Here is a 10679-nt window from a genome sequence, read left to right as displayed (position 1 = left end):
TGACCAGTTTTAATCCTTTAGTCAGCATTCTACTTCAGCAATACTTTCTCATTATTTCTCCAATATGCAAAATGGAAGTGAATAACCCCCCATATATAAATTCTGAATATTATGTTACAATATATTATATTTTATTTTGGACATAAAAATAATTTTGTCTATACAGTTTTCTTCCTGTGTCAGCATACATTGACTATTGATTTGCCTTTTATATTTTTTCCCATAAGAAATATAATCAGAATCCATTTGGCTACCAAAAGCAAAAAAACAAACAAACAAACAAAGAACTTGATCATAGTAGTTCTCATTTTCAGGTTCTTTCTGTCTGTCTCAGGTATCCTCAAATAGCAACCAGATCCACTCTTGTGACCTTAAAGAGATGGAGTTCCTTCTTCTGTGCCACACTGCTCTGCTTCTGCTGGAGCTCCAGTCTCTTTTTGCTGATATGGGTCAGGAGGCTTAAAGAAGAGAAAGAAGTCACACCTTCCCTGCCAAGGAAAGAAAATATACAAGTGGTAGATTTCTACACAAGATTGACTTTCAATTTCCTTTTAACTTGCATATTTCTGTAGTGAAATGAGGCAACCAGGTGACACTAATTACCAGGTAGTGGGCATGAGCTTGTGTTAAGCCCAGCTGTGCCTGATTAGGGCGGGCCCCAACTGTGCATGAACAGGATTAGGGGGCCAATAAAAGGTGAGGCTTGAAGCACAAGCTTAGCTTCTTCCTCAGCAAGCCAGAAGAGAGGTTAGTTGAATTTGGAGCAGTAGCACGAGCCAGGCTAACCAGTCCTGAGGGCAACCAACTTGGGGCACTGTTTGTGAACTTCTGCTGGAACACCTGTTGGACCTTGGAGCATCGTGCCCTAAGAGAGGTTCGTCTTGCGACATATTTGTAAGTTCTTTAGAAAATTAAGCATGTCCAAAGATCAAATCTGATTTTGATAGTCCCCTGAATTCCTAGGATATACAGTGTCCAAACATCCATACTGTGCAAAGATATTCAGTCACATTAAGTAGGAATCTGTGAGTGACAGTAATGTAATATGTATGATATATGTACTGTAGTGGAAATAACACTTAGTAATGTACACACAGAACTCAGACTTTGGGGAAAATAGCTTCAGGAAGGCTGGTGCTTGAAAACACAATATATTTAACAAAGTGTCATTGAGTAATAAAGCAAAGGAACAAATTTCAAGATCTACCGTAACATAAAGTCAATAAATGCATGTGCAGTCCAAAGATGTGACAGACAGATATATTGTACAAAAAGGATTTCTTGGACAGATTCTGTCAATATAAATATATTCTGTCAACATACATGTGCCTTGTCATGCTGCCTTGTCATAATTGCAGTCTCGAGAGCTTTAATTATCTCTTTAAACCATCGGTATTTACATTTGGTTTGTCTCATGGTCCTTCATTGCTAATGTGTCACAATCTTTTTTTTCCCATGTGGGGGTGACAACTGGTCACTCTTCATTAATAAGATGACAAGTCTCTTATCCATGTTGTACTCACAATAGGCTTTAGAAAGTTAAACTTCAAAAGATTAAATTGCTTCTGCAGTTATCCTACAGAACACAGTTCAACAGAAAATGTCCATACATCATTGTTTTTCTTCTGTCAAGACTGAATTCTGTTTTCCAAGACTAAGTAAAGTTGAGATGAGAACAAGAATATGACTCTCAGAATTCTGTTGTGAAACAGTGACATGTATGGTCAATCTTTATAAACTGTAACATAATAAGGAGAAAAAATATCCCTGTGAACACCATCAGTCACTTCACTAACAGGATAAGTACATAAAGAAAGTCTCCTAACATTATATTTTAGTGATTCCTCATGAAATCTAGTAAATCAAGTTTAGGTTCTGAAATCCAACATTACCCGTAGACTTCACAGAACAGTCAAAGTTGAAAAAGTCTCTGGAGGTTACCTTGTCCAAACTCACTGCTCAAGCAGAGTTATATACATCAGGTTTCCCAAGGCCATGTCTTAACAGCTTGCTAATATTACCAAGGATAGAGATTCAATTTTGATCACGCTTTTGTGCTTATATATGGAGGTCTGTGTTTTACTATTTCCATTAAAATTAGTGAGAGTTAAAGATGCATAGCACTTAGAAATGAGGAAATTTTAAAATGGCATAAATGAAGGAAAATTAAATGCAGTGTCAGTGTAGGATTCCCTCATCTCTTTCTCATAAACATGTTTCTTTTCCCTTCTTAGGTGAAACTACAGAATGTAGTGTACAATGAGTTGCAAACTACTGGTGCCAATTTACCTTGAAATTGAGATTCTTGATACCTACCTTAAAATCTGATGAGAGTGAGAGCGATGATTGTTCCTTTAGCTGAGTTTCTGTCTAACTAAAATTGTTAGCTGCACTGCACAGGGGCTATAATATTGCTGAACACTGTATCATCCAAAGCCATTTGCCAGTGGGTTGAAAGACTCACTGATCTGAGAGTCTCAATCTGTTAATTTTAATGGGAATCACAGAAATGTCATTTTGGCAAGAGGTGTTTTCAAAGTGTGGAAATCTAGATCCTTGATGTCTGGAATATGAGGGCTCTTTAACCCAACCAACTTTTTCAAACGAGACAAACAAGAAATTTCATGTACTAGAGTTGAGAAAAGGCAGAGTATGTTCAGCTGTAGCACATGCAGCTTTTCCTTTGGGAGCCAAATGTGAAGGTGGCATGAGCTATGAACTTGGCACCAGTACAGGTTATGTACCTACTCTATGAAGTCCTACTTTGGTGCCCTTAGCAAGCTTAGCACAAGTAATTGCACATTTCAGCAAGTACAATGATAGTTATGGTGAAGATGTACACAGAAGAGTCAAACCAGCTCCAGTGAAACATAGGACACTACTGTCCTAGAATAAGACTGGTTTCAGTGCATCATGCCTCTGACAGTTGTGTATTCGTGGGCTTTGGATGTGATTTTTTGTAGAGGTTACTTAACTGTGGTGTCTTCTTCCAGGAGATGTCTACGGAACCAGCTCTGGCATCACATGACCACTGCAGCGTTTTGGCCAGGAAGGTAGGAGATGCAGCCATGGCATTTTTGGCTATGCAGGTACCAGGGCAAGAGCTAGTTATTATTTACACAGTTAGTTGGGCTTTGACTACAGTAGATTTCAGCAACTGCAAAGTAAGCATTGGATAATGAAGAGAAGACTTCCCTTTACAAATTTTGTGTCTCTTAAATGGCTGCCATCAGAAAGGCAGTATTTAGGCCTCAGAAGAAGATATGTGTCTAAGAAAACCACCACTTCTGTCCAATGGGACCACTTAGGATGAAGATTAGTCATAAAATTTAACAAATGCTGAAGATATTTACAACTCTATTCTAACGTAATGACACCTATACAAAATACTTATATTAAATTGCAAATTTTATGGTCCGTAATGCTATGCGCAATAAATTAATGAAGCCTGTATCCATTTCAGTGATAACAGGAATACAAGCCAGAAAAATCCTGTTTGTTGTTAAAGACAAATAAAAAACTTTATTGCTCAGTGACAAATGATTATAAAATACAAATATAGGGCGTATGCTATGCAGTCCCACAGAACAAAAGGATTGTCTGATTATGGAAAAGATCTGAAATTCAGGATTGAAGGAAAAGATGAGGTATTACGTGGTGTTAACTCTTTAGTTGTTCCAGTGACAACGAAATAAAAGCTTTAAGGAAACAGATTCCTAGAGTAAAAAAGCTTCTTTTGAGGTTTAGTACTGCTACTAGTGAAAATCATTGACTTGTTTTGTAGGAAAATGTAGTGTTTAGTTTTCTATATGTATTGAAGTTTCTTTTCACAGAGGGTGACATAATTAATCCTATTTTCTGTTCTCAGCTGTGGCTTAAGTCACAATTGGAAACCAATCTTTACTATTGGAAGAAATGAAATAAGAAACAAATTACTTTACAATTACATAAAGTTTTTCTTCCTGATTGATCACAAGAGGTTTTACAAAATGTAAGAAAAAAATAATATAGATTTGCCTCGACTGCCTTCAGGCATTGCAAGAGAACATGTCAAGTGACGTTAGTTGCACAAAAGCATGATAGGTTTACCTGGCTGGGACTGACCATATCTAACAGAGGCTTGGGCCTTGGGCAAGCATTTTGTTGGTCCGAATTTAATCTCTAAACCAAGATATGACACAGCCAAATATATGTGCTTAAGAAAGAACCTCACCAGAGAATACAGTAGCTTTTATTATGTTTTATGATATTTCTTTAGGAACAAAGAGGCCTCAAAATCATTTATAGTATTCTAGACGCTGCTATAGCAAAGTAGTGGGAAATTTTCCTTTTGCATTTTCAACTTGATTACAGCTTTGTGACCTCTGGCTGTAATACAGATAGATCTGCAACTTTCTATACATATCTTTTTTCTAACTACAGGGCCAAAATTCAAATTGCAAATTCCTAAAACTGAATGCTAAGTTTCTACATCACAAATAAAAGACATCTGGATATCTATCTGGATATCTTCCCTTTTTTTTTTTTTTTTTTTTTTTTAATTTCAGCAGTTTCTAATGCCACAGATGTGAGTAAATATGGGTATAATTAATTTTCATAACCTTTTAAACATGTAGTAATTTTCTACTAAAAAAAAAAAATAAATAGGGAAATTGTGCTTTAGAAACCTACATAATTCAATATTGTAGAGATTAACCAACCTTGAAATAGTATAATAAATGGGAGACGAGAGATGTTCAGGATACAAATGCATGACCTTTGGAAATAAATAAATATATAACAAAGCACCAGATTGTCATTTGTTGTTGACTGTGGTTAGATTTTCATTGGAGGTAGCAGAATATTGATTGAATAAAACATCATTCAGCAAACTGTCCTTTTTCAGCAAGGCACATAAATATTTGCCTAACTTGTTTAAATCCCAGGGAGTTTGATTCTATGCTGAATCAGGTAACAGGGAAAATTATTCTTAAAAGCAAGGTACAAGTTTCAGCCTTCTGAACTTCTCATTAGTTCCTTGCTTCCACTTTCAACTTTTGCTGCTCTGTTAAATCACACACCAATTGATAGCTCTGTTCAACTGAATGCCAGTTATTTTTATCTCAAAAAAGTATTTGAATCCTCTGAAACAACAGGTATAACAGTATTTGACAGGGTACCTATCTGCACACAACCCATAGTAGTGCTTTGCTGCATTGACTGAGTTTTTTTCTTTTTTGACTGTGTGCATGACATTTGCCTTTTTAATTATTATTATTTTGTACTCAAGAAAGTGTAAATAAGTACAGTTAGAGTGAAGATTTGCCTTTGTTCCTAGACTGCTAGTTTAACTGCCTGACCAAAGTTAAAGGTCAGCAGAAGAGAATGTCTGCTCCTTTTGAATGACTAGAAATTTTGCTATAAGAAGCATTAAATTGCTAGTTCTTCCCCTTTGGGAAATCTTTGATCTCTGGGCATAGTATTATGGACACTGAAACTAATGTCATTGCTTCAGAGGAGACTTCACAGCAAAACCTAGCTGGATTTGCTCCTTGAGAAGTTAAGTACAGTAAAGGAAGAATGACCTTAGCATCCAGCAGGCCAAGAGCAGCAAAACTGATATGCTAGATGTGGTCTGGTTAGAAGATCTAAGACTTGCAGAGAGACGAGTCATGCTGTGGCACAGTGAGTGTGACTCCTTTTCTGGTGCTCATCTCAGGAAAACACAATGACTGTTCAAGACTGATTTTTATTTCCAAGAAACTTAGTCTTAAAACATTCTTTTATTTCTTCCCTTAACTTCCTCTTGTTTTTGCTGTTACCTGGTAATTGCATTAAAATAAAGACAATCCTGGGAAAAATATATCCTAAGCCATTTGGCTGTCTTCATAAGGTAACCATGATTGGCGATCAGATAATATTAGTTCTGGACTTTGTCCTCAGCAGTACTTCACTCATTCTTAACTGGCTGTCTTCTGAAAACTGCATAGTTTGTATAAAGCATTTAAGAAACATTTCAATAGCTGTCAAAATTTTCTAAAAAAGAAAAAGCACTAGAAATTAATGATTTTTTTCTCCTCAGAGAAGCATAAAAACACAAAGAGAGAAACTCATGAAGATATAAGGTTAAAACAGTATTGTTAAGAAAACTCTTTCTTGTAAAAATGGGAATTTATTCTTATTAGGGATAGTATAAATAATGGTAACTACTGTATTTCAAAATAATGATACAGAAAAACTACAGCTACCTACCAGGCAAAATAGTGGAAGCTGTTTCAATATGTACAAAAAAGCTTCTCATGACAATTTCTTTTATCAAAAGACTACACAAACTGTCATGGGTAAGGAAGGAAATACTTAGAAGTTAACAACTGACTAGGAAAAATTAAAAAAACAACAACAACAGATTAGCCAGTCTAACAGGAGCTCATAAATTGATAAGAACTGCTCTAGTAGATCAGTCATAAAGCTTCAGACATATTAATGTAATTTGTTGCAAGTCCTCTTTAAGTAAAAGCAAAATCACAACAGTACAGTGTTTTATAGTAGTGGAGACTGAATAATGAGAAAATTGAGAGTGGTCATCTGATCATGAAGATCCCTCCCCTTTGAACATAAAAGGCATAAAATATCTGAAATATTAATATAATTGTACAAGGTTCTGAAAATCACAATGAAAATATTTTATGAGTATCCTTAGTGTGCCTGTGACCTATAGAGATCATTAATTTGAAGCCTAATAGCCTACCTGATACTGTACAACTTCCACAACCTGATCTGGCAGAATTGTATTATACGTATAATATTGTTAATAATGTGATACATAGTAGAATGCCACATGGTATTATAAAAAACAGAATCAGTAGATAATTGTCAGCATTACAATAGCCAGGAAGAGATCAAAGAATGTAAATTTTATATGGACAAATGGAACTCTGATGATGTGGTAATTTCCTTTTCAAGGAAAGATTACACCATTGGAAAAAATTGACACAATTCCCATAGCTTTTGTCTTACAAAAAGAAAAAAAAAAAAGTGTGTGGAAAATTAGAGACTCAGTGCAGTAGATTTTTCTCACTTAAAAATATAATTTAAATGATTAGAAAGCCCTGTAATTTTTTTCAGATCAAGGATACTTGATTGTCCTTATCATCTGTACTTTTTCTTTATCCCTGCCTGATATACCTCCTTATCACTTAACTAGCTAATCAATCACGAGACTTTTCCCTACATTTTAAGCACTGTAAGAAAGGTGGCAATGCATTGCGCTTCCTCTGAATCACCTCTGCTCACTTTATCATCCACATCCCAAAGCTTAAGAGAAAAAAATTACATATTAGAATTCAACAGGGCCTTTAAGAATTGCACAAGAAATATTTGTTAAATGTTCATTTTATTAGGATTAAGATTGCCTGTAGTTGTAGAAATCTTTCGGAGGAAAAAAAAAAAAAGCAATTAAAAAGAATGAACTGAAAATGATATATTATACAGGTCTGAAGAGGCAAGGCATGCCCCTAGTAGATCAGGACTTTGCTTACCCTGCACGAAATACAAGTGCAGAAAAGAGTGATGGAAATCTATACCTGACTTACTTCTGAGAAACCAAGCAAGCCTGTCTTAGCCTGCCAGTTCATTATTGTACTGCTGAATGAAACACAGTGCTGTGACATCAAGTTTCTCAAAAAGGTACAAATCACACCTAATTTTTCAACATCCTCACCCACTTTTCTTTTTTTCTGCTTGGTGGATCAGAACCACATTATTAAGCATAATGGGCCAAATGGTGTTCTGCCCTCCCTCCTGCTGCCTTCTCCAATTGAGGAGGCACGTGGCTTGCATACCTTAGAGAGAGCAGATGATACTATCAGAAGAAGAAACAATATGGTGACTCAATCAGGACTTTTTGTTCTTGTTTTTCTACCCAAAATTTTGGTTTTAAAATGAAATTATGAGTATGGCAGGATTAAATTGGGAAAATATTGCTAATTTCTTTAGTTTTTTGTTGATGAGTAGCAAAACTGGTGGGATTCCTTTAGATTCAACAATATACACACACACAAAAAAGCCTCAACTTTGTATTTTAGGAATGGATTTTTATGGCTAAATTGAAGCCTCAGTACTATCACAGTGATATTTAAATGCAGACTAGCTCGTTTTTCTGGTGCTGAAAGGGCATTCCTGAAAATTTTATGTGAGCAAAATGAGAGGTCCCAGGTATAGACTCATCATGGTTGGCTAAAAGCTGAAAGTTGATGAAAGCATTTAGTCTGAATGTCCACATGTTATTTCAGAAAGGTAAGAAGTATACAGTATTTAGGGTATTTCTTAAGAACTTATACATCTTTCCTTTCTTGCTACTTAGTTGTGATTGTGAAGTTATGAAAACTCTATCAGAGGAAAATGAAAAATATCTATATTCTGCTCTGCTTCATATACTTTAGACCCTGCTACTGAAGTTTGTGTGATACTGACCTTTCTAAAATGCTCTGTGAAATTACCTGAGTTAAACCTCTGTGAATTAATATCTACATCTCAGCAAAACCTCTTACCCCTCATTCTGTGGCTACTGATGTTTCGAAACAAGACTAACTGAAAGAACAGAAAATATTTTCATGATTTTGGGATAATAAAAACCTGTGGTTTTGTGCTCATATTCATACACATTCTCAAAGAGCATAGAGCATTTGATGTTACACTGAAAACAACCCCCAAAATATGTACTATGAAACTAATCTTCAGTAATGTAGGTTTTTGAAGGCTAAAGTTAGCAGGTGTGGACCCTCTTTTTCATCTGCACAGGCAGAGTGCTTGGCATTCCTTCCTTCTCTTTCTATGACCATAATATAACTACTATTGATTTTATGGCAAGATCATAGAATCATAGAATTGGCTGGGTTGGAAGGGACCTCAGAGATCATCAAGTACAACCTTTGATCCACTACTGCTGCAGTTACCAGCCCATGGCACTGAGTGCCACATTCAGTCTCTTTTTAAATATCTCCAAGGACGGAGAATCCACTACTTCCCTGGGCAGCCCATTCCAATGCCTGATCACCCTCTCGGTAAAGAAATTCTTTCTAATATCCGACCTAAACCTCCCCTGGCACAACTTAAGACCGTGCCCTAAAGATCCATTCGGCCAAGTGAAAAGGATGAAGCTTTTTTCTGTTTGTGATAATAATACCTGGTGAGAGACAGCCCTGGCTTGGAAGAGCTTAGAATTTGAGCAACCAGAATGAACCAAGTGGGAAAGAGGGTCAAGAAGCAGAGTCAGAGAGTGTCTTGCCTGAAGTATTTTGCCTAAAGCTGCATATCAAATCACTAGCTGATAGAGTTCCCTATTCACTAAACAAGCTGTACTCACATCAAGTTACACTGGCTTTTTCTGCAGTGCCTGTGGTATTCAGATCTAACTCAAACAAAAATTAGTATTGGAAATCAGTAGTGCTCAGCCCTCTCTGTAAAAGGCTGAGCTGACATTCAGGATTTAGGGAAATGCAAGAGCTATCAAAGCAAGCACGTCCCTGCCCAGTTGTAGCAGAAAGACCAACATGAGAACAGAAATAACAAATGTGTTTCTCTTCCACCTACTGTTTTGGAAACTGAGTTCTGCACCTGTTAATCCATGGTAGCTGATAGGGGAACGTTACTGGTGGTTCTACTTGATCAGTATTTCATCAAACACATGATTTGATATGCTTTAAAGTCTTATTTTCCTTCTAGGTCTGTGGCCCAAGGCTGAGGTGAGACTAGTTCTCATCTCCATTTCTCACTGTTATCCTGATTTTAAAGCTAGAAATGCTGAAAGTATTTTCCTCTTATCTTGTTACTGTTGCTTCATGTTAGCCGAGCAACTTTCAGAACAAGGGTCTTTATCTAGACTTATTTCCTAATTATTTCTATATTGATCTTAACTAGTGTTAAACATTTTTGCTATATTTGTCTATCATGGGAAAGCACAGCTTCTCAGATGTGCTTTCTTCTATGAAAATCCAGGGCTGTGAAGTTTCAGAGGACATATGAGAAAGGTGCTCTGTAGAGGACTTATAGAGCTTATAAAGCTCTATCTGAAGTTTCAACAAGATCTGCTCCCCACCATCAAAATAGAAGAGAGCATCTTGGCTGCTCTTTGGTAAGTGCTAATTAAGAAATGATTCTGCTCCCTCAGATAGATCATTGCTGAGCTACTCCAATGGCATTGATTGTGCATGTATAATCAAGACTTAAAGACTATCATAAGACTAGGTACAAAATGAAAAATTGGTATAGAAAAAGAAAATCTATTGGATCTAGCAACTGTAAAATCTAATCTACAACATGTAAATTTAAAAAAGATTTAAATGACAATAGGATAAAAGAGAAATTAGGGGAATTTTAAGAGCTCCAAAGAAGTGCATATGTCCATGTTTATACCATATGCATGTTTTCATAAGCTCATATGCTGGATATGTAACCAATTATGACTAGTTGCAACTTCTACTAGTAATCTACACACTCTAATATTATTCTTAATTGTTACATTTTATTTACAGAAATTAATATTAGGAGGTCATAATTTGCCAAATATTTTCCTTCATGGTATTGGCAGTTAGAAAATACTCTATTTCATATTTCAACCTTCTTTATTTTCCATTATGATTCAGCCTGTTGCTAATTTCCTCTATATAGGAAAATATACATGTATTTTCATGTTGTTTTGA

This window comes from Calypte anna, chromosome 1 (genome assembly GCF_003957555.1).
Source record: "Calypte anna isolate BGI_N300 chromosome 1, bCalAnn1_v1.p, whole genome shotgun sequence".
NCBI classification, from domain to species: domain Eukaryota; kingdom Metazoa; phylum Chordata; class Aves; order Apodiformes; family Trochilidae; genus Calypte; species Calypte anna.
The sequence above is the reverse complement of the archived record's forward strand: the minus strand, read 5'-3'. Positions refer to the sequence as shown.